The sequence below is a fragment of the Sus scrofa genome, chromosome 6 (genome assembly GCF_054392235.1).
Source record: "Sus scrofa isolate SSC_HxYL_T2T_F1_AM1 chromosome 6, Sscrofa_HxYL_maternal_Yorkshire_Landrace_v2.0, whole genome shotgun sequence".
In the NCBI taxonomy this organism is placed as follows: domain Eukaryota; kingdom Metazoa; phylum Chordata; class Mammalia; order Artiodactyla; family Suidae; genus Sus; species Sus scrofa.
In genome coordinates this window covers 30,812,693-30,830,497 of record NC_139388.1, presented here as the reverse complement: position 1 = coordinate 30,830,497, position 17,805 = coordinate 30,812,693, and the positions used below count along the sequence as shown (strand labels likewise).

General features: G+C 43.5%; 1 protein-coding gene and 1 long non-coding RNA gene across 2 annotated transcripts in view; one reads left to right on the top strand and one right to left on the bottom strand.

The window, feature by feature from the left end:
* The window catches only part of LOC110260950 (uncharacterized), a 51,362-nt gene that overhangs the window by 19,951 nt on the left and 13,606 nt on the right, over positions 1 to 17,805 (top strand). Inside the window, exon 2 of the mRNA XM_084960199.1 lies at positions 15,933 to 16,016. The gene's annotated coding sequence lies outside the window, so the exon portion shown is untranslated. The remainder of the gene's footprint in view (positions 1 to 15,932; positions 16,017 to 17,805) is intronic.
* LOC146402276 (uncharacterized) overlaps positions 15,192 to 17,805 on the bottom strand; it is a 372,528-nt gene continuing 369,914 nt past the window's right edge. The window contains exon 5 of the long non-coding RNA XR_014805847.1: positions 15,192 to 16,226. This is a non-coding gene — a long non-coding RNA (uncharacterized LOC146402276). The remainder of the gene's footprint in view (positions 16,227 to 17,805) is intronic.

Genomic DNA, 17,805 nt, shown 5'->3' with positions numbered 1-17,805 from the left:
ACCCCAGAGGCCCTGTTCCTGTCCTGAAGCTCAGAGAGCATGCCCACCTTGGGCTCCGGATTCAGCCCACACCTCCATCATCTCCCTCTGTCATGTCTTGAACACAGGAAAACAACTTTGACTGATCATTTTCCACAACATAGGCCTGGTCCTGTTAGAATCAGGGTCTCTAAATTAGGCGTCCTGGGAGAGGAGCTGTTTTTAGGCCTAAAGGGGGAACAGCTAATGAGTGTAAAACATTTTCAGGTGAAATTAATATTCAGTGATTATCTCTATGTTACTCAGCGGTTGACTTCTATTCGTCATAATTCTCCTGGTTTTAGATCTGATGCGGGCACGTAGAGGAGTCAAAATTTAAATGTTCATTATCTGTGTATTTGTAGCTTCAGTTTCATTGGTGACCTGTGGTTTTTAGGAAAGAGTTACTGATTGCATGGAACACATAAAGGACTTGCAATGTTGATAGGGTAATTAAGATTAGAACAGTGGGATTCCCGCTGTGGTGAAACGGGATCAGCAGCATCTCTGGAGCAATGGGAAACAGTTTCCATCCCCAGCCTGGCACAATGGGTTAAGGACCCAGCATTGCCACAGCTGCAGCATAGGTTGAATCTGTGGCTCAGATCTGATTCCATGCCTGGGAACTCCATACGCTGTAGTGTGACCAAAAGAAGTAAAAAATGGGGCCCAGATCATGGTGGATTCTGTAGGCCATAGAAAGTGTCAGGAGTTTCCTCTCATTGTAATTGGAAGCTGAAATGGACAACACTAACAGACTGAACCTAGCCAGAACACAGACTGGGGCTTGAGCCCAGCCTAAATGCAGATTGGGACTTGAACCATGGTTTTAGTTATTTGTCTTTTAGGGCTGCACCCATGGATGTGGAGGTTCCCAGGCTAGGGGTCTGATCAGAGCTGTAGCCTCTGGCCTACCCCACAGCCACAGCAATGTGGGATCTGAGCTGTGTCTGTGACCCACACCATAGCTCATGGCAATACCAGATCCTTAACCCACTGAGCGAGGCCAGGGATAGAACCCACGTCCTCATGGATGCTAGTCAGATTCATTTCCACTGCACCACAATGGGAACTCTGAACCCAGGGTTTTAAATTAGAATCACTCACCCAGTGTCTGGACTCACAGAGGTTCAGGTTTTCTCATGCCTCTTTGAGGATCCGGTGGGCTACAGTTTTATTATCCAAAGGGGGTGGGGCCAGAAAAGACTGCCTCTTCCTTTCTGAGAGTAGTGGTAGCTCCTCCTTCATATCCAATAAGGTGTGTATTCAAGTCAGCAAAATGTGTTTCTCAAACTCCTGGCCTTGTTCTGAATCTGAACGCAGGCCTCATCTGCCACCCAATGACCTGAGGCAATTCTTACACCGCCACTAGTCAATCAATCCTGTATAGTTCTGATGGCTTTTTTGAGTAATTAACTTAAAGAGATCTCCCAAAGTCCCCTAAGTTTCCCCCTTTATCTATGGGCCCTTATTGGGGTTTCTACAACTGCATGTGCCTACTCCATCCCTATCAAAGCCAGTAAGGTATTTAAGAGCCAGAATCACATAATTAGATTTACTGGAAGGGCAGACATAGGCACAATCATGATGTATTTGAGAAATGCAAAACTTCTGCCCTGACCTGAATAGAAGATAGCGACCAGAAAATCATGTAAAATTGAGGTCATGAGAGATAATGTGACCCAGACGTGGGTTTAGACTTTATGTAATTAAAAAAAAAAAAAAGATTAGAACAGTGGCTGGTAAATGGTTCAAGTTATCCTACTTATGCATCTGGTGTACATGTATGAATCAGTTTAGTTGTCAATATTAGTAAAATAATATAGAAGGCAAGAACTTATCCAAAAATGGTTATTAATGTGTGATCATGAAATTGTAGAAGTTCTTTCAGAATAGGTGATACTGCCCCTTAAGAGCCTACCTGAAACTGGTATGCCCAGTGACGTACAGGATTTTTGACTCTGAATTGACTTTGGCAAAGCAACGTAAGTTTACCTGTTAGTTCACTTATTGAGAAAGACATGATGGTTATGGTGTGGGCTGGACACCAGTTGACAAGGATTGGATTCCTTCCTTAATTGTAAATGCCCATGGGTAGACTCTGCAAATGTAGGATAGGTTGGAGGCATAGTGTAACCATTCAAGGTTAGTAGTGGTAGTTTCAGCTGCTGAGACTTTCTGTTTGGATGCAAATGCTTCTGAGATGATGCAGAGAATTAGCATCACTAATTGCTGTTACTGAGTGAATAAGCTCATAGATGAACTCTTTCATGTGGTGTGTGCATCAGGGTAGTGGCAGTAATGTGACATCCCTAAAAAACAAAGAAAGTGCTCTGGGAAGAAGGTCATATTTACTTCTACATATATAATTGTGGATTTTTGCTCACATTAGGTGTAAATCTGAGAATAGAGAAAATCAGTGTACAAAGCCTCCCATAATATTGCAGTCTGTTCGCATTGACATTACATAATGGAAGTGCAATGCTACTGAGTATGTACCATAAAAGACAGTGTCCAGGGATGAACTGGATAAAATGCTTCCTGTCAAACCACCTGTTGTAAAAAAAAGAATAAATTCTAAACTCACAATAGGTGGGAGATCATGTTATACTACCTCTATGAAGAGGTGCTAATCAGCTAAATGCTATTACTCCTGGAAGAAGAGCAATAATTATGGCAGCTGATTAAAGTGAGCTCACAGGTTGACATCTATCCCCATGTAAAGATATGATGGCCCCACAAGATAGAGCCTAAAATCCAATGGGCATGATTCATACCATTGCCATGTGTCTGAAAAGCACTTTTCATCCTGAATAGTATGTAATGATATGTGAGACTATTCTAAACCCAGGTAGGCTATGAATACAGATGGTACTGCTGAGTCCAGCTCTGCAGGATGGGGCTGAAGAAAGGGTGCTGTGAAATTCAAGGAAAAATGTTAACATAAAACAAGACACAGAGACATTGATCTTAATTAAAGTTGGGAAACGGGGGACTCAAGTTCTCAGGGACCAAGAGCGCCACCTCTAGAAACCACACTGCTTTTATTGTGCTCTTGAGGATTATGTCAAGTGAGAAGGGGGTTGTAGGTGCAGGATACAGGTTTTTTTAAGTTATTTTAAAAGTCACAAAGCCAGCTGCTGATTAAGGTTTTATTCTGACCTTTGGGCATTTAACAGTCATTAGCATTTGAGGAAGCTTGGCATCAGCTATCTATGCATAGCATCTAGAAAATCACCAATGTGCTTCTGCAGATGGTGTGCCTATCTGCAGCAACCTGGGCATGCCTAGGTTTGCACCTTGGTTCTCCTTGCTAATACACATCCTGCTAACGACCCCTCATAAACCCCTTGGGGCCATGAGGCTCCTCTTTCTTTTGTTCTTAAGAGGATATATCATGCTGTGCAAGTGGCATGCCTATATGCACAGGCTCAGCATGCCTAGACCAATGCATTAGGTCCACATTCAGCTGAGCCTATAAATAACTTAGGCCTTTGGGTCTTTGTTCTTAAGCTTAAGAACATTCACCAGCACTGTGACTAGTTTTCAAGCAGGAAGATGGGGTAAAGTAAAGCAGGACAAGATGGACTTTTCAGCAAAGAGACTAAGAAATATTGTAGAAACATGTCTCATGACATGACACTGTGACCAAAAAATCAAATTAGGTGTTGGTATAGAATTATGTCTCCTTCTGCAGGGTCAAATAAAGTAAAATTTAAATTTTGATCCATTAACTCAAATAATTCTGGCTGCTAGTGTTGCCAGAACTCAGCCTCTGCTCACCAGTGCTGAATAGAAGTGCAGAGACAGATTAGGGGACAAAAGGGGAAAAAATAGCTTTATTGCTTTGCCAGGCAAAGAGGGTCACATCAGGATAACCTCTTAAAGACTGTGGCCTCCTTAGGAGAGATTGGGAAGTGGTTTTATACTTTTGAGAATGAAAAATGGAACTGCAGATAAGGATCAGAGTGGAAGCCAGCTGGCATTGTTTTCAAAGCATGTGTCCAATGGTCTAGTGGTCTTCCTTACAGAATAAAGAATGCTTCATTAACACCTTCCAATTGTTGGGGCTTCTAGTTCTGCAGAAGAATTCAAAGATACTGTTATCCATATTCCTCAAGAAGGGACCAAGACCCTGCCCCCAAATCTGCACTATTCCTTCTTGATCGCTCCTCTCTCGTTTCTGCATCCTCTCCCTTCCCAGATTATCAACTGTTTGAACCTGCCCTTTGCAACTCAGGGAAGGTCATGGAGGCTGAAGTTTATTCCCAAAACACAAGCAATGGAGGACACAGAAAACGTGTGTGTCTAGGAGCCCCACAGGACACTAGCTTGGTTACACTAGGACTGAGAGTGCTAATTACAGTACGATGGCTATAATTGGGGCCAATCAAACCAGTAATGGTGTTTGGAATTGGAACAATGGCTGGTGGTTTTACATTAAAGATTCTAGTCATCAAAGTATTGTCACCAAGATTTGAGGAAACATCTGCTAAAATTAAGGAGAAAATGGTTAGTTCAACAGAGGCTCCTGCATGTGCCAGATTGGTGGCTAGAGGTGGATGTATGCTTCAACTGGTACCAGAACCAGCTCTACTATTGATGATACAAGGAGGAGTAAGAATGAGGGGGAAGTAGTCAAAGCTTGTGTTATGCATGCGGGGAAATGCCACATCAGGTGCCCCAGTTATTAGTGGAACAAGACAGTTTTCAAACTTTCCAATCAGAGTGGACAAAACTATTACAAATGCAGGGGCTGCCATGACTACATTATAGATTGGCTCATCTCCATGTAGGCTCCAGATCAGCACACCTCAGCATGGATTTATAGACTTCAGGTGTTGCCTACTGTTTCTGTTCAGGCACCAAATAGCAAATACAAAGTGCCAATATCTTTGTGATGTGTTGAACATACTCAGCAGTTTATGGACACAGGTAAAATGGCTGAGCAGAGTATAAATCTAAACAGATTGAGCCTTCTTTTCACAAACCCTGTGATAAATCAACAAATTGAATTGCAAATTCAGAGAAGTAGTTTCAATTCTGCAGCTGCTTTTCCAGATTTTTATTTCTCTTGAAGGTGAGAGAAGTAGAATTACAGCCAATTGACTGGAGTATTTGCCTGTTAAGCAAAAATTTCCTGAGGCAGAAACCCATCTTAAAGAATTTGCTTTGCATTCAATTGATGTAGGCTAGAGACTTGCAATCCTTATTTTCAGGATTTAAATATATTGTATTTGCTTAGGGTTTTGAAAACTTGGTCAAAATGAACCTAAATTCCTAGTCCAGTACTGATAGAATGGGTGTTAATGGTAGTAATAGAGGTAGTTCCCATCATGGCTCTCTGGGTTAAGAATCCAGCTAGTATCCATAAAGACGTGTGTTCTATCCCTGGCCTCACTCAGTGCCTTAAGGACCTGGCGTTGTCATGAGCCATGGTGTAGGTTGAAGATGTGGCTTTGATCTGGTGTTGCTGGGGCTATGGTGTATGCTGACAGCTACAGCTCTGATTCAACCCCTAAGCTGGTAACTTCCGTATACCCCAGGTGTGGCCCTAAAAAGATACTTACAGGAGTTCCCATCGTGGTGCTGTGGTTAACGAATCCAACTAGGAACCATGAGGTTGCGGGTTCGATCCCTGCCCTTGCTCAGTGGGTTAACGATCCGGCATTGCTGTGAGCTGTGGTGTAGGTCTCAGATGCGACTTGGATCCCGCGTTGCTGGGGCTCTGGCGTAGGCCGGTGGCTACAGCTCCAATTTGACCCCTAGCCTGGGAACCTCCATATGCCGAGGGAGTGACCCAAGAAATGGCAAAAAGACAAAAAAAAAATAAATAAAAAGATACTTACATACATATGTACATTAAATGTAGTAATAGAGTGGATATTATGATTGGTAATGCAAGGAAGGTTGTTTTGTATGTACAAATTGTCGTTTTGTCTTGATGTTTATTGAAGGGAATGTAGTTAGTGATGTGGACAAGTAGCAAGTAGTGCTCTGATGGCTAATAGTGTAAGTAGAAAAATGTTATCTTGTTATCTCTTGCATGATTATTCACTTGGGTAAAAATCCTGATAGTGGTGGGAGACCTCCTGATGATGCTCTAGTGAGGATAAGGATTGTGAGGGGAGGTGTGTGGTTTTCTGTGTGTGATGATGATACTGTTGCAGTACCTGAGCTGGGCATCAATATTAAGAAGATGTGTTATTATGATATAAAGCCGTGCATTTAGGATTGTTATGGCTGGATTGTGCATTGTAATAGCTGTTATACATATATAGGCACTTGATGAGCAGGCCACAATTTCTGTACTTGATCCCGGTTGAATCCTCTGCAGTCTCCAGGTATGATTCATGATAGAGCTGACAGTAGTATACTTAGGTCAACGTGAGGCAGAAGATAGGTTCCAGCATAGACATTTACAACTAATTTCTTGTGGACCCTTCCTGAGGCAGGAGAATAGGTACAACTAGCCTCTTGTTTTCATTTCCTGAGGTAGCAGATAGGTGGGCTCTGGGATAAACAGTGAAAAGCAGCCACCTGTCTGTGCTTGAGGATGGAAATAACAATGTGCACAAGGCAGATACTTGGTATTTGTTTTCTGTGACCTGTTAAACAATGACAGGCTCAGAAGAGGGGCTGAGCCCTGCTTGGTCAAAAGACCAAGCAGTCACATACTCCCCATCCTCAGGGTCAGAGAGACCCCAACTACACATGCTCAGAAAGACTTCTCTGGGGCAAAAAGGAATGGGATGCCAGGCCATAATAAGTCTAGATAACCTTCCCACAAGGCCTTGCTTTGGAATCCATCTTGGCCAAAAGATATGCATGCAGATTGGGGAGGGCCCTGGGCCTAGTCGGGGGCAAAAGCTAAAACAAGATCATTGGCCAAATGAAAACAAAGAACCAGAAGAACCATCCCATGTAAGTGATTAAATCAGCTCTCTGGCTGCCCCTCTTTCAGGGGGATGCCGGAGTCTGTACTCCTCCTTTGGCTGTGTAGTACTGCTTTGCTTCTGCCTTAGATAAATAGACAGCTTCTGTCTGTGGTCTCCCACATGTTGGACTTTGTCTCTAAAAATAAACTTTATATACCTCTTTTTACAGTCTTTGCCTCTTTGAAACATTTTTGCTTTCAACAGGGAGCAAGAATCAGGGGATTCTTTTGCTTTTTAGGGCTATACCCAGGCATATGGAAGTTCCCAGGCTAGGGGTCAAATTGGAGCTCTAGCCACTGGCCTGCACTGCAGCCATAGCAATGCAGGATCCAAGGTGCATCTGTGACCCACACCATAGCTCACAGGTGTGCCAGATTCCTGACTCACTGAGCAAGGCCAGGGATTGACCCTGCATCCTCATGGATGCTAGTTGGATTAGTTTCCCCCACACTACAACAGGAACCCCCAAGAATCAGGGGATTCTGCTTCTACCCTCTAGCTACTCTAGTAGTCAGGGTTCCTGGTTTCCATCCAGGCTGCCCAGGTTCAACTCCTGAGCAGAGAATTAAGATCTTGCTTCAAGCCATCACTCACTGCTGTCTCTCTGAGATCAGAGGGATGGTAAGATTTGGCATAAAACTGTTAGGGGTGCAAGTCTGTCACATTAAAGTATTGAGCCTGCTGTTCATGGAAGTCTTGTGTTGCTTCAGGCACTCAGAAATGAAACGGGGAGTGTTCCAATTTTATGACAAAAGCTATTGTTTTGATGGTGGGTGCTGTTGGACTAAAAATTTTTGAAATTCATTGTGTTCCTTGACCAGAGTGTATTAGATTAACAATAATAGCCATCATAAGTAGTAGTGATGTGGTGGATTGTTTGATGCTTCTATAGCTTATAGATATTTTTTTTCTAGAATGGAGATAATGTTAATCACTGTGCACCTGTTACTACAATTCTGCTTCCTGAGATAATAGTCAGTAGAATGACAGTAAAAACAATAGGGTTTATTAGTACAGGAAGGATCTAAACAACATCTTGGGGGGATAGGCCTGATAGCTCACTTAGTGGACCTTCCTCTAGCACGTGGTGTAACATGGAATCCTGGAGCATGTAAAACTCTTAACAGTAGCTCAATTCCTACAATTCTAGAAATAAGAGGGTTTAGACCTTTGTTATTTACTCTAAGTAACTTTTTGTCAGACATACTAACTTTATGGTGGGATTCCTGATGTGAAGACACATCATGAAACCTCTCATATACAGGGGGCTAATGGTAAAAAAAAAAAAAAATAGATGTGTAAGCGGATCATATAAAAAATGCAGGTAAGGTGCTCAAATTCATAGAAAGGAGATTGCCAGGGGTGTTTTAATTATGACATTAGCTGTATGTAATTCTGGCCTGTAGGGGTTGTGAAATGCTCCTAAAGGTAGGATTGTTGTGAAAATGTTTATAAGAGTGATATTGACACAGTATCTGGGAAGAACAAGGAGAACGGGCCTGCTACACTTTCTACATTGGAGCCAAATACAGGTTTTGATTCTACTTCTGTTAAATTACAAGGGATCCACTGGATTTCTGCTAGAATAATCAAGTTCTGGGTAGGGGTCAAGGTGGGAAAATTAGTCCTAGGTGTTTCTGTGTAATAAGTACTGGTGGAGTGTAAATTGTCCATTTATCAGTAGGACTGATAGAATAATCGCTAGTGTTCCTTTATATGAGATTGTCTGTGCTGCTGCCCACAGGGCTGCAGTTAGTGTGTATATTGAATCTGAATCTGGAATAGATGGCTAGGCTTCATATAGCTAATATAAACAGTACCCCTTGGTTTATGTCAATGAGTATATAGGACATGGGGAGAAGAATTCATAGTGTGTCAGCCAGTGTTAATGCTAGCATTGCTGCCATAATAAACATATTGATGATAGTGTTGGTCATAGTGGCTTTTTTTCCCCCCTTTTTTTTGATTTGTGGGGCCACAGCCAAGGCATATGGAGGTTGCCAGGTTAGGGGTAGAATTGGAGCTACACCTGCCAGCCTACACCACAGCCACAGCAATGCAGGATATGAGCCATGTCTGTGAACTACACCACATCTCACAGCAACACTGGATCCTTAACCCACTGAGCAGGGCCAGGCATTGAACCCGCTACCTCATAGTTACTAGTCAGGTAGTTACTCATTTCTGCTGCACCACAATGGTAAGTTCTGTAGTGGCTCTTTAATAAATAACTTGACTGCATCAGTAATGGGTTATAATAATCCATAGAGGCTGACAGTTTTTGACCCTTTCTGGATTTGTGATTAGCCTAGGATTTTTAATTCACTGCATGTAAGGAATGCTATAGCAGGTAAAATTGGGTAATTAGTGAAATAATGCTAATTATAAGCATATTCTTAGGAAAAGAAATTGAACTACTGTGGATAAAGGTTCAAGTTTTTGTGCAATGGCTGGGCTCTGAAAACTCTAACAAACCCTCTTCTATCTACAGTAGTGGATGTATAAATTAATTGAATGTAGATTATATCATCATTTAGTTTGAAGACATTTTGAAAATTTGGCCTTATTTCTCTTGTCCTTTCTTACTGGGAGAAGTCTATAACAGGAAGTGACCAGGACTACTCCAGTCTGAACTCAGTTCATGTAGGTCTTTCTTTGCTGGACAAACAGACCCTTCATAGCGGTTACACCATTGGGATGTCCTGATCCAGCATTGAGGTTGTAACCCTACTGTTGAAATCTAGAATTAGGATTATGCTATTATCCCCAATGCAACTTGTTCCAATGATCAAATTTTAGATCAGTAGGTGATAAGGCATTTTGTTTAGTTGGTCTAAATTTTCATCCCTCAGAGGTTGTTTTGAGGCAGAAGATATATAGGCTCCAGGTTAGATATTTACAACTAGCATCCTGTTTATATTTCAAGAGAAAATAACAGGAACAGGATAAAGAGATGAGCATTTTCTCCTGTGGACACTTTAAAATAATGGTAATGGCAGGGCAGAGAGGGGCTAAGCCCTTCTTGGGTAAAAGATCAAGAGACCACATCCCATCCTTGGGGTCAGGGAGACCCCAGCTACACATGTGCAGAAAGACAGGATTAAAAAGGCAAGGGTACTATCCCATAATTGATGCTGTCAGTCTTCCCATAACCCCCTATGCTGGAATCCATCTTGGCTAAAAGACACAAACACACACACACACACACTGAGGAGAGCCCTGGGTTCAATCAAGTGTGAGAAGTAAAGCAGGATAACTGGCCAGAGGAAAACTAAGACCTAGAGTAATTGCCATTGGCCAGAGGAAAACAAAGACCTGGGTGATGCGCTCTTGTGCTTCTAAACACTTCCCTGTCTGTCCTTCCACATGTCCTGTGCTTATAATAATAAACTTTGTGCTTTTTTTTTTTTTTTTAATAGTTTTTGCCTTCTTGAAACACTCTTGGTTTCAGTGGGGGCAAGAGTCAGGGCATCTCTGCTTCTAGTCTCCAGCCCCTGATGGTCTAGCAGCTATGATTCCTGGTGTTCATGCAGCCTGCCCAAATTCAATTCCTGAGCAGGAAATTAAGATTTCTCTTCAAGCCATTGCTCACTGCTCTCTCCCTGAGAACAGCTTTATTTTCCAAGGGCATCCCAACCAAAATTGTTACTCTGTTAAGAATTACGTTATCCCTTGAAGTTCACTTACTGGTTTTTGGATTAATTAGTTAAAGCTCCATAGGGTCTACTCAAATTATTCCCACCTAATTAAAAGAGACAGGGAGTTCCCTTCATGGCTCAGTGGTTAATGAGCCTAACTAGGATCCATAAGAATACGGGTTCAATCCCTGGCCTTGCTCAGTGGGTTAAGGATCCAGTGTTGCTGTGAGCCATAGTGTAGGTCACAGATGCAGCTACCTTCACCTGCAGCTCTGAGTTGACCCCTAGTCTCTGAACCTCCATATGCTCTGGGTGCAGCCCTAAAATTAAAAAATAAACAAACAAACAAAAAAACAGTAAAACCCTCAAGTAACCAGTCACACAGTCCCTATTTAGAGCATGAATGACTATGCCACCTTTCCACATTCAAGATATAGTGACCATTAAACATATCATTGTGTGGGTAGAACCTCTAATACCAAAAGTGCTAGAGGCAGTGTTTCTTATAAAGAGGCAGGGTTTGTAATTATAGAGTTCCTTTTACCATTTTAAAAATATTTCCTTAAATGCATACTTTTGTTGGGTTAACAATGTTTGAAAAAGTTAAGTATTAGTTGGGTTTATTTCATTGTTAACTATCAGTGAGTTCTGGAAAAAACTTATATGAGGAGAACTATTTAGGAGTTCCCATTGTGGCTCAGTGGTTAACAAATCCGACTAGGAACCAAGGAGAACTATTTATTATTACTCATACTAACTGTATTGCTTCTACTAATTAATAGATTAGTCCAGTATTAAATTAGAAGTTTATGGAGTTCCCATTGTGGCTCAGTGGGTTAAGGACCCAATATTGTCAGCTGGCCTGGCTCACTGGGTTAAGGATTCAGCATTGCCACAAGCTATGGCATGGGTCTGAGATGCAGCTCAGATCCACTGTTGCCATGGCTATGGTGAGGGCCTGCAACTGCAGCTCTGATGCAGTCCTTCGGTCAGGAACTTCCATAGGCCACAGGTGCAAACATGAAGAGAAAAAAGACTGAAAAGACCAAAAAAAGAAAGAAAAATTAGATTTATTTTGGTATTAATATGAATGTGTGGTTAACCTTAGTACTTTAATTGGTGTCTACTTTTAGCCAACTATGATATATGGTCAATGCTTATTCTCTAGAGAAAGTTGCATTCTGTATGTAAAAAGCAGTACCATTTTGGAATAGTTTTATTTTATTTCATTTTTTTGTCTTTTTGCCATTTCTTGGGCCGCTCCCGCGGCATATGGAGGTTCCCAGGCTAGGGGTCGAATCGGAGCTGTAGCCAGAGACACAGCAACGTGGGATCCGAGCTGCATCTGCAACCTACACCACAGCTCACGGCAATGCTGGATCGTTAACCCACTGAGCAAGGGCAGAGACCGAACCTGCAACCTCATGGTTCCTAGTCGGATTTGTTAACCACTGCGCCACGACGGGAACTCCTTTTACTTATTTATTTTTTTGGAATAGTTTTAAAATGACATTAAATGTTATGGGGTTTTTGTTTTGTTTCATTTCTTTGTTTTGGCACTGCTCACAGCATGTGGAAATTCCCAGCCAGGGATCAAACCCATGTCACTGTTGAAGCAATGCCAGATCCTTAGCCCACTGCACCACAAGGGGACTTCCAAAAGTTACCTTTTTTAATAAAAGTATAGTTGATTGACAATGTTCTGCCTGTTTCTTCTGTATAGCAAAGTGACCCACACATACATATATATATATATATATATATATATATATATATATATATATATGTATGTGTGTATATATATATATATATATATATACACACATTTTTAAAAGATATTATTTTCCATCATGGTCTATCCTAAGAAACTGGGTATACTTCTATATGCTATAAGTGGACCTCATCGCTCATCCATTCTAAATGTAAGAGTTTGCATATTCTAACCCCAAACTCCCTGCCTACTGGCAACCACAAGTTGGTTCTCCATGTCTGTGAATCCGTTTCTGTTTTGTAGATAGGTTCATTTCATGAAGTGTTTTATTCTATTCTATTTTATTTATTTATTTTTGTCTTTTTAGGACTGTACCCATGGCATATGGAGGTTCCCAGGCTAAGGGTTGAATCAGAGCTGTAGCCACTGGCCTACACCACAGCCACAGCAACACAGGATATGAGCCACATCTGCAACCTACACCGTAGCTCTCTGCAATGCTGGATCCTTAAGCAGCTGAGTGAGGCCAGGGATTGAACATGTGCCTCACGGTTACTAGTCAGTTCCATTTCCACTAAGCCACAATGGGAACTCCTGTGCAGTATTTTAGATTCCATAGATAAGTGATATCATATGGTACTTGTCCTCTTTCTTCTTTATTATTATTTTGCTTTTTAGAGTGGCACCTGTAGCATATGTTGCTACTCAGCCTAGGAGTCTAATTGGAGCTACAGATGTGGGCCTACACCACAGCCACAGCAGTGCCAGATCTGAGCCGTGTCTGTGATCTACACCACAGCTCATGGCAATGCCAGATCCTTAACTCACTGAGCAAGGTCAGGGATCAAACTCACAACCTTATGGTTCCTAGTTGGATTCATTTCTGCTGCACCGGAGTTCCCGTCGTGGCGCAGTGGTTAACGAATCCGACTAGGAACCATGAGGTTGCGGGTTCGGTCCCTGCCCTTGCTCAGTGGGTTAATGATCCGGCGTTGCCGTGAGCTGTGGTGTAGGTTGCAGATGCGGCTCGGATCCCACGTTGCTGTGGCTCTGGCGTAGGCCAGCGGCTATGGCTCCGATTCGACCCCTAGCCTGGGAACCTCCATATGCCGTGGGAGCGGCCCAAGAAATAGCAAAAAGACCAAAAAAAAAAGACTTTTCTGCTGCACCACCAGGAACTCCTGTCTTCTTTCTGATTCACTTCACTTAGTATGCATCCATGTTGCTGCAAATTGTATTATTTCATTCTTTTTATGGCTGAGTAGTATTCTGTTGTATACATGTACCACATCTTCTTAATCTGTTATTCTGTAAGTGGACATTTAGGTTGTTTTCATGTCTTGGCTGTTGTGAATAATGCTGCTGTGAACATAAGGGTGCATGTATCTTTTGTACGGAAGTTTTGTCTGGATATATGCCCAGAGGTGGGATTGCTGGATCACATGTTAGTTCTGTTTTTAGTTTTCTGAGGAAGCTCCATACTGGTTTCCATAGTGGTTGTACCAATTTACATTCCCACCAGTAGTGTAGGAGGTTACCCTTTCTCTACACCCTCTCCAGTGTATATTATTTGCAGATGTATTAATCATGGCCATAATGACTGGGGTGAGGTGGTACCTCACTGTTGTTTTGAGAGAAGTTATGTTTTTTATTTTTTAAATTTTTTAATTTTTTTGTTTTTTGTCTTTTTAGGGCCACACCCATGGCATATGGAGATTCCCATGCTAGGGATCTTATCAGAGCTACAGCTGCCAGCCTATGCCAGAGCCACAGCAATGCCAGATCTGAGCCACATCTGTGACCTCCACCACAGCTCAAGGCAATGCCAGACCCTTAACCCACAGAGCAAGGCCAGGGATCAAACCTGCAACCTCATGGTTCCTAGTTGGATTCGTTTCCGCTGTGCCATGACAGGAGCTCTGAGAAGTTATGTTTTTTAATGTCATATTTAAAGTTTAAAATGATTTGCTGAAACAGCCAGGTTCTCTAACGTTATAATTGTGGCAGAGGGTTTTAACATATTGGCCAGGGGTAAAGACGGTTTAGTCTGTGTTTCAATCTGTGCCAATTTCTTCCTGCCAGAGGTGGATCTGATAACTAACTAAATAAACAAACATAAACATATATATATAGTAGTGAATTAATACATATAGTATAGAGAGGGCTCTCATGACATAACGGGGGGGGGGGGCAGCAGAGGGCATTAAGGTACTAGCCTTCGGCAAGTTAGGGTCAGTGCCCTGAAACACTTTGAGGGAGAAATATCCCAGTTTAGAGGGACAGGAAGAGCCAAGTCAAACCAGCAGGCTTGCCAAAGGCTAGTGCAGCCCCCAGGGCAGCTGTGGGAGAGGGAAGGCAGGCCTGAGAGTTGCTATTTGAGCATGTGGCCACAAGAGGGTGATGGTGTATCTTTGGGGTATATCTGCAGCTCCAAGTTTGCACCTTCAGGCTCAGAGTTAGGGGTGATGATGGGTTTGGGGGAACCTTCAGAAAGGGCCCATTAGAACTGGGGTGTTTTCAGGGCACCTGTGACTCCCAGAGACAAGATTACTCATGTCAAGCAGAAGCTGGGTTGCATGATGGTTAGAAAAACTTGCCAGGCACAATGGGGTTGGATTGCATTTTGTTTATTGAGTGGGGAGACTCTGGACCAAGACACCATCTGTTTTGAATCTCTTGAGCTGGCAATTCTGAAGACCCTGACTTTTGAGTGCTTTGGTATCTGGATGGAGGTTGGTGCTGGTGAATGGGTGGTAGGCTGCTGTTAGAATCACTGTGTTTTTCCCTCAAGACATCTCCCCAAAATTATCTCTCCTATTTCCATCTGAGGCTTTTTTTTCCTGCCCCTGACTTCAGTATCACAGAGAGCCAAAGTTAAGGCAGGTCTTGCAAATGAAAGCAAGCTGGTTTATTTAAAGACTCTCAAGACACAGTAGATGGGGAGTCAGAGGGTTTTTAATGTATTGGGGTGGGGTATGTTGGGATGACTGCCCTGTGAGAATTTGAGAGAGAAATACCCCAGTCTACAAAGCAAGCCATTGTGCTGGAACGGTGAGAAAGAAGAACATCAAGCTGGCAGGTAGGTGTCTAAAGTCAGTACAGCGCCAGGGGCTGCTGAAGGAATGAATTTGGCTGAGAGGTGTTGTTAAGAGAGAATGACCACCAGATGGCACCAGAGCACCAGCAGAGAGAACCCCCCTCTTCAGCTCCCTGGCTGCATGTCCAGGTGCAGAGGTTGGATTTGAGATGGTAGCTTGGAACCCACAGGACATGCCCAGAGTGTTGGGGTTAATGCCAGGGTGCCTCTGACTCCCAAATTGCACCACCTCAGGAAGGGGAAATATCTGTGCCTTCAGCATCTGGTGGGGATTTTCAACCTAGACCGGTTGCCCAGGGGACAGAGAGTTTGACTGGTCCTCTAAGATCATATGGCCCTTTTTGTCTCAAGTGGCAGGACTCTGGATCTGAAATATCTGTCTTCAGTTTGGGGATTGCAGGTTTCAAGCTTCCATCCTCAGCGATGTTCTCATGTAGAAAAAAATGTCTGGTGGTCATGAGTGGAGCATGTAAAAAAATGTGAGATTTCATTGGGCAGCTATGGTAATTCCAGTGTTTTTTTCTCTCAAGGGTTCTACCCAAAGTTCACTCATCCACTTCCATCTAAGCTGCTTTGTCCTGTGTCCAACATCTGCTTCAGGGAGTGGACCACAGGTAGGTGATTGAATTAAAGAAGGCTCTCATGAGCCATTGTGTGGGGAGGCAGGGAATTTTAATGTATTTGGGTGATGTAGGTTGGGTGAGTGCTCTGGTGGACACTGAGAGACAAATAGCTGTCTGTAGGGCACATCATGGCACTGGAAGGGTGAAGAGGAAGGAAATCAAGGTGGCAGGTGCAAAGGCCAGCGCAGTACTGGTGAGCTGCTGAAAGAAATGAAAGGGAGCACTGAGAGTTGTTGTTAGAGAGGAAGGCTGCCAACTGTGCCAGACCAGCAGCAGAGCCCATCTGTAACCTTCCTGGCTGCACCTCCAGCCTCAGAGGTGGGGTTGAAGCTGGGTTGGTGGAACCTCCAGGATGTGCCCAGGGCTGTGATGTTGGTTACAAGTGCCTCTGACTCTCTGGCCCATTATTGCCCAACCTCAGCATGGGGTCACACCTGGGACTTCAAAATCTGATTGGCATTTCCAGCCTGGTTGTGTAGCCCAGGAGACAGAGAGCTTGACATGTTCTCTGGAGTTGGACTTCCCTTGTTTCAGGAGAGGCACAATTTAGGACCCAGAAACATTAGTCTTAAATCCTGAGCTTGCAGTTTTCATGTCTCTGGCTTCCATGGGTTTATCATGTACAAATAAGGGCTGTTATCCATGAAGGGAGAATGTAAGAGCTGTGCTATTTTGGTTGGTGGCTGTGCGAATTACTGTGGCTTTTCTCTTAAGACATGGCCCTAAATTCCTTCCTTTTCTATCCATTGAGCCTCTTTTTCCTGTATCCTTTTTCTGTTTCTCAAAGTACTTATCATGAATGAAGGCAGGGGGATGGATCTAAAGAAGGCTCTCAGGACCAAGATGGGGGTGGGTGGCCCAGGGTTTTAATGTATGGGGGTGCGGTAGGTTGTGGTGAGTGCTCTGGGAGAGCTTGCAAAAGAAATACCCCTGCCTGTGGGGCACTTCAGTGCTCTGGGAGGAAGAGGAGGAAGGAAATCCACTGGGCAGGTGCCCAAGGCCAGTGCAGCCCAGAGGGCTACTGAGGGAACTGGAGGAGGGTCTGAGAGATGGTGTTAGAGGGCACAGCTGCCAGGTGGCACAAGGGCACAGGCACAGCCTGTAGGAGTCACTACGGAATGTACTGGGGTGGAGTTCCATCCTGGCTCAGCAGTTAGCAGACCCGAGTAGAATCCATGAGGACTTGGGTTTGATCCCTGGCCTTGTTCAGTGGGTTAAGGGTCTGGGGTTGCTGTGATTTGTGGTGTAAGTCACAGATGCAGTGAGGATCCTGCGTTGCTGTGGCTGTGGCATAGGGAGGCAACTGCAGCTCCAATTTGACCCCTAGCCTGGGGACCTCCATATGCCATGGGTGTGCCCCCCACACACAAGAAAAAAGAATGTGCTGGGGCACTTCCAGCCTGGTTAGGGGCCCAGTGGTTAGAGTGCCTGACATGTTTCTGGGGTCTGATTTCCCTTTGGTTCTAGAGAGGCAGGACTCTGGATGAGAAACCTGTGTCTTCAATGTCATGCTTGTAATTTAAGCCTCAGGACTGCAGAGGATTTTCATGTGGAATAACGGGCTGGTGGTTTGGAATAGACCATGTAAAAGGGGTGATGTTTTCATGGGTGGATTTACTAATCTCTGTCCTTTTCCTCACAAAAGATCTCACCAAATTTCTTCCCTCTCCATCTGAGCCTCTTTTCCCCTGTTTCAGGGAGCAGACATAAAGGCAGTTCTCATGAACTAAGGCAGTGTGATTGATTTTCAGAAGGCCCTCAAGACCCAATGGGTGGGGAT